The sequence below is a fragment of the Vipera ursinii genome (genome assembly GCF_947247035.1).
Source record: "Vipera ursinii genome assembly, chromosome: 2".
NCBI classification, from domain to species: Eukaryota; Metazoa; Chordata; class Lepidosauria; order Squamata; family Viperidae; genus Vipera; species Vipera ursinii.
Window position 1 is genome coordinate 154,879,958 of NC_139513.1, and position 6,000 is coordinate 154,885,957.

The 6,000-nt window shown below is 44.8% G+C and overlaps 1 protein-coding gene across 12 annotated transcripts in view; it reads right to left on the bottom strand.

The window, feature by feature from the left end:
* The window catches only part of R3HDM2 (R3H domain containing 2), a 196,282-nt gene extending 191,222 nt beyond the window's left edge, over window positions 1-5,060 (bottom strand). For 3 of the 12 annotated variants that reach the window (XM_083356181.1, XM_083356188.1, XM_083356187.1), the window contains exon 1: window positions 2,301-5,058. The gene's annotated coding sequence lies outside the window, so the exon portion shown is untranslated. Of the gene's footprint in view, window positions 1-2,300 lie in introns of all 12 variants that reach the window. The other 9 variants (XM_083356179.1, XM_083356184.1, XM_083356191.1 and 6 more) reach the window with 6 other exon arrangements.
* Between the last annotated feature and the right edge of the window lie 940 nt (window positions 5,061-6,000).

Below are 6,000 nucleotides of genomic sequence, written 5' to 3' on the forward strand. Positions count from 1 at the left end.
ACATAAGATAATGGATAAACTAAAGGACATAAGAAAGCTCTATTGAATATAACAAGGCTTTTGATTCATAGCTCGTACCAGAACAAAATATGTTAAGGTTAATGAGTATGCCAGATACATCTGATTATTTTTCTGAGGGATTTTTTACAACAAAAATGAAGCTATTATAAAAAAAAAAATTGCAAAACCAGATTTAGAGTAAGAAACTGAATGAACATACACAGACATAAACATGCACACATACAAACACACAAAATATATTGTCCCCATATATGTTTAACTTATATGGACATATTATAAAAACACTAGGACTGGAATATATGACAGTGACAATAACTATTTGTGATATGCAGACTATAGCACTGTTAGCTAGAAGAATAGCTAATAATGAAAGTAACAACTAGAAAGTAAAAAAAATGTAGCTTATTGCTAGATATTAAAAATGTAATTTCAACTAATATGTTTAGTCAGTTCACCAATTTTGAAAAAAAAATAAGATGCTGAATAGTTTTATTACTTTTAGCTCAAGATGAAAGGTAGAGAGCATGCTAGAGAAACAAGCAGATTAATAGGGAGAAAAGCAATAACAAGCTTAGACAAGATCATGAGACTAAGTATATTCCTATTACAACAAAAATCAGAGTAAAAGAAATGATTTTTCTAATGACAAGGCATGGCTAACACTGGATTACACTGAGAAAGGATGAGAGAAAAAAATATACACACCTTTGAATCATGGATTTGAAGATGGTTATTAAGAGTACAGAAAGATTGCAGAAAGAACCAATAATCTTTGACCAAATAAAGACTGACTGCTACCTGAAAGGTATGATCAACAAGCAGGAACTCACATGCTTTGAGCATGTGAGGTGACAAAAAAAATTCCTATGTCTGGTAAATTGAGGGAAATAGAAGAAAACAACAGACAAGGTAGATGAATGGAATCAAAGTAGGTACAAAATTGTATCCAGAAAAACCCTGCAAGTTGTACCAGAGACAAGATGAAATGGCAAATATTTCTCCATGCAGTCATCAGGAACTAAACCCAATTTACTGATACCAAACTACCATACATTTAACATTTGCTCTCAAAGGTTTTTACCAGACTTGAAACAAAAAACAGCACAGAAAATGACTGTTTTTCATTTATGACAGTCCTTCTTCACTCCATCTTTTGTGGTCGTTGAGGGGTGTTTTTTTTGCCTTGCTTTCATCACTTCTAAAAACCATTGTTTCCTTACTTCCTTATTTAAATATGCACATCTCATCCCAAAGCCTTGCAAAAACACACATATACACACATCCGTTAATGTCCATCCATAAAACAGATTAAGACAATGTATAAATTAAATCTCCCCACCTTTTATAACTAAACTCTGAATTCCAAAAGCCAGGTAAAAAGAGATAATATGCCTGCTTCCAAAATGTACAACAGGCTGAGATTCTGAGAAATTTCCTTTTGGACAGAAATCCAGGTTTGTGGAATGTTCATGCCCTTTACGATAAAGGTATCATCATCATCATCTAAGGATCTCAGTTACCACTCAGAAGATAACTATATTCATCTCTGTAAAACAGCACCAAAAGCGATCTGGAGCCCCCCCCCCCCGAAGAATCATGGGAACCCATATGGTTAAGAATATTCCTTTTAGGCAGGAATATTTTACCAAGCCCACAAATGAACTAACAGCCAAAGCCTCTTGCAAATTAAGTAAGGCCATTATTACACCCAGCAACTACGAATCCCTAACCCGAATATACTCCGGTGCTGGCAAGATACACACGTCCATGGCCTCAACAGTTCCATCCGGCCCCAAACTTAGGATTCTCAAGCCAAATGCTGAATGGCACACACGCACACACACACACACAGGACGCCGACCCTTCCTTCGGCCAGGTTCAATGGCACTACTTCTTCTTTTCTCCACCCCAGACAGAGACGGGGGCGCCGTTTCCGAAGGCCAGCCGAACTACCCGCTTCCTGCCATTCCCAAATTCAAAAGCATGTTGCAGACATCATTCCCTTCCTGGGCTTTTGACTTGTTGCACCTTCATTCTCCTTTCTCTCCCGGAGGAGACATTCTTCCTCTTCCTCTTCCTCCTCTCTCTCTCTCTCTCTCTCTCTCTCTCTCTCTCTCTCTCTCCCTTCCCCAGCATGAAAAACAAAGGGGCTGACCGTCGGCACCCCCCCTTCCCCTCTCCCCCGCCGACCCACTCCTCCCACCCGAAACGGTCCTCCCTCCCGGTATCTGAATCGGGAAGGCGACCGAAACTTTGCAAGGCGAGAGCGCGCTACTTACCTCCGGGGGAGGGAGGAAGGGAGGGGGGAGGGAGGGAGAAGGAGGGGGGAGAGCAGGGACCCCGTCCCCCCCTTCCGTCACTGGCGTGTCTTCGTGCCGCCGCTTCCCTCTTCTTCCTGCTCCCCTCCTCTTGGGCGGGGAGGAGGAGAGGTGGCGCCGGCCGAGGGACCCGCTGTCTTCCCCGCTTCCTCTGACGTGAGCGGTAGAGCGTAGGTAGAAGCCGCGGCGGGAGGAGGAAGTCCCGGGCGGCAACAAGCGCGGGCAGCTGCAGCGGGGCTGAAAGCGGCCGCCGAGAAAAGCAGAGGGGGCCGACTCGGGGCGGAGCGACGGGCCGGGCCGGTGGAGGGTTATCCCGCCGAGCCAGCCAGGCTGGAGCTCCCGCGCGTGGGACGGGAGCGTCCCAGCTGAAAGCGGAGGCGCTGGCGCAGGAGAGAGCGGGGCAGGTCGGGGGCCCGGATCCGGGCGGGCCGGCGGATGGCTGCGGGCCGGGCGACTCGCCGAGGGTCAGGTGGGGGCCGCCGAGGCGGGGAGGGCTGGAGAGAGGGAGGCGGGAAGGCCAAAAGAAAAGGAGGGGAGGGGGGAACGGGGATATTTTTTTAAAAAAAAGAGGGAAGGGGAGGAAGAAGGGAGGGAAAAGAAAAGAAAAAAAAAGAAACAGAAAAAAAGGGTGAGAAGCTGCCGGCCCCTCCCCCTGCCTGCGCGCGCGCGCGCCTCTTGCGTCACTCCCGCCCGCCCGACGCGGCGCGGTGACGTAGCCCCTTGCGCGCGTCACTCGTCGCCCTGCTCGGCGTTGCTCGAGACAACGTCGCAAGGCGACGCCTCCGCGTCCAGAGAGAGAGAGAGAGAGAGAGAGAGAGAGCCTAGGAGCGGGGAACCGTGCTGGAGTACCCCCACCATCGCCAGCCTTCTTCCCTCAAACAGCTTCCCGTCATCTAGGGCAGGGGTCGTCAAACTTGGCCCTTTTATGACTTGTGGACTTCAATTCCCAGAATTCCTCAGCCAGCATCGCTGGCTGAGGAATTCTGGGAGTTGAAGTCCACAAATCATAAAAGGGCCAAGTCTAAAGACCCCTGATCTAGGGGGTCCTGCGCATGTGTTGGCCTGCCGTTCCCGCCAATTTCCTGTTGTGATGGCCGAGGAGCGTGGGAGCCGTAGGTCCAACCTTTGAAGGACCTCCGGGTTGAGGAAGACGTTGAAAGATATTTTCTGAGGAAACGAGCCAGCCCGAGGTCTGGGAGACCGCATTGGAAGCTCCAGTGGCTGGTCTGAGGGAAATCTCAGCCTTGTGTGTGGCTTGTATTCCTGTAGCTCTTGCTACCCGCAGCTCTTCGTGTGTATCAGAGGGAAAGGAAGGTGACACCGAGCAGCTCCTTTCAGATTTAGGCTGCTACTCTTGGGCCCTTAAGACTAAGCTTCCATTGGACTTGGCTGGAAATAAACCCTTCCGAATCAGAGGTTAGATAAGCAGTTGTGCTTAAGAGGCTGAACTAGAATGAGAGTTGCACTGGATCACCTGAATATTTTTACTACAGAGTAGGCTGAAGATCCTGAAGCTAAAACTCAAATACTTTGGCCACCTAATGAGAAGGAAGGACTCACTGGAGAAGAGCCTAATGCTGGGAAAGATGGAGGGCAATAGAAGAAGGGGATGACAGAGAATGAGGTGGCTGGATGGAGTCACTGAAGCGGTAGGCGTGAGCTTAAATGGACTCCAGAAGATGGTAGAGGACAGGAAGGCCTGGAGGAACATTGTCCATAGGGTCGCGATGGGTCGTATACAACTACACAACTAATAACAACAAGGCTGAAGATGTTGCCTAGCCTGGTAACAAAACGTTCGGAAACCAACCCACGAGTTCTGAGAACAAACCTATACCCAAGCTACAGATATTCGCCGCTATTGTAGGGTATTTTGCTGCAGGGTCCTGCCCCCTACATGATTTTTGTAAAGAGTGAATTTTCGGTTTAAGATATATGTAAGAACTGCATGTAAGATGACCTTGCGGTGACTTAGATTGATGCCTCCCCCATTTTCTGGATGTTCAGCACTTTCAAAGTTTGCCTCGTCCCTTAATTTGGAAGATGAAACTACAGCACTTTCTGTGGTGTAGTTACAAAAGACAGACCAAGCTTACACAGAAATAACCCTAACACAGAAACAAAACACTGGTTGAGTTCATATAACCTGATTAACTAAATTTGGCATTTGTAACTGACCATGTGTGGACCTAGCCATATTGTTCGGTATATATTTTGTTTCGGAATTGTCCCAGAAGAAATGCCAAATATGCAGTACTGTATAGTGCACACATTGCACAGGCAGCTCCCTCATGGAAGCAAAGGCTAGGAACGTGAGGGTACCTTTAGTCATGTCAGACCACTTAGCTTCATAATAGTATTCCTTCATAATTTTACACAAGGAATATAGCCTGTCCTGGCTAAAAATGCTTGGATCTGAACTGTATACCCTACTATATTTAAAGCATATCCCTTATTTCTCTACAATTCTTCCTGGATAAATGCAGAACTATGAGAAAAATAAAAATCTTAAATACAATCAAAAGTAAATTATTTGGAAAAAAATATAAACATTAAAACAGAGCTCATTTTGAAAAGTGGAAAATCTGAAAGACAGCCCAGTCTTACTGGATTTGATATCCTAAAATGTCTTGGGAGAGCAAAATTTCAAAACAATTGTTCTCAAGAAAATAGTTCTATAAGTTGTATTGCCCTGGTCCTAGCTGTCACTTGTATTCTACTCTGATAGTAGACTCTTCACCTGATCTTAATACATGTGTTGGATGGTATTAAGGGAAGGAATATTTTTTAAGTAAAGGTAATCATTGACTTACAACAGTTCATTTAGTGACCGAAGTTACAATGGCATTGAAAAAAGTGACTTAGGACCATTTTTTCACATGAAGCATCCCCATGGTGACATGATCAAAATGCAGGTGCTTGGCAACTGACTCGTACTTTTGATGGTTGCAGCACCCCAGGATCATGTGATCAACTTTTGTGACCTGATAAGGATAGGTCAATGGAGGAGCCAGATTCACTTAACATCCATGTTACTAACTCAACAACCACAGTGATTTGCTTAACAACTAGCAAGAAAGGTAAAATGAGACAAAACTCACTTAACAAATATCTCCCTTAGCAACAGAAATTTTGGGCTCAATTGTGGTACAATCGAGGACTACCTGTATATCCCATGCTTACCATATACTTTCCAAGTGAGTGATGTTTTCTTCCCATAAGGAAAAAAAATCATTTATGCTTTGTATTGTGTTTGTTAAAAATCTGCAACAAGGTCACCTTTAACTCAAATTAAAAATTATTTGGCCCGGGCTCAAAGCATAATTACCATGAGTAAAGGTTTGGAGAAGCAGCTGAACAATAATGCGGAACAGTCATCAATGGCATGGGTGTTCCTTTTGCCCTGAAGTTTGTGTTTTATTATAATTTTTCACTCCTAAACAATCATTCTCGATGACATGGCCTACACACAGCACAATTTTCCAAAGAAACCAGCAGTATTTCTTTAACATCCAGACATCAGCCTGAAGAAATCTTTATCTGTGCTCAAATTAGCTGGTATTTATAGGAATAAAAAGGGGAAAAATGCTTCAGAGGCTACTAAGGAACTCTTCTTGGAAGTGACTCTTACTTGACATAATACGTCAGCATTCACTTTGAA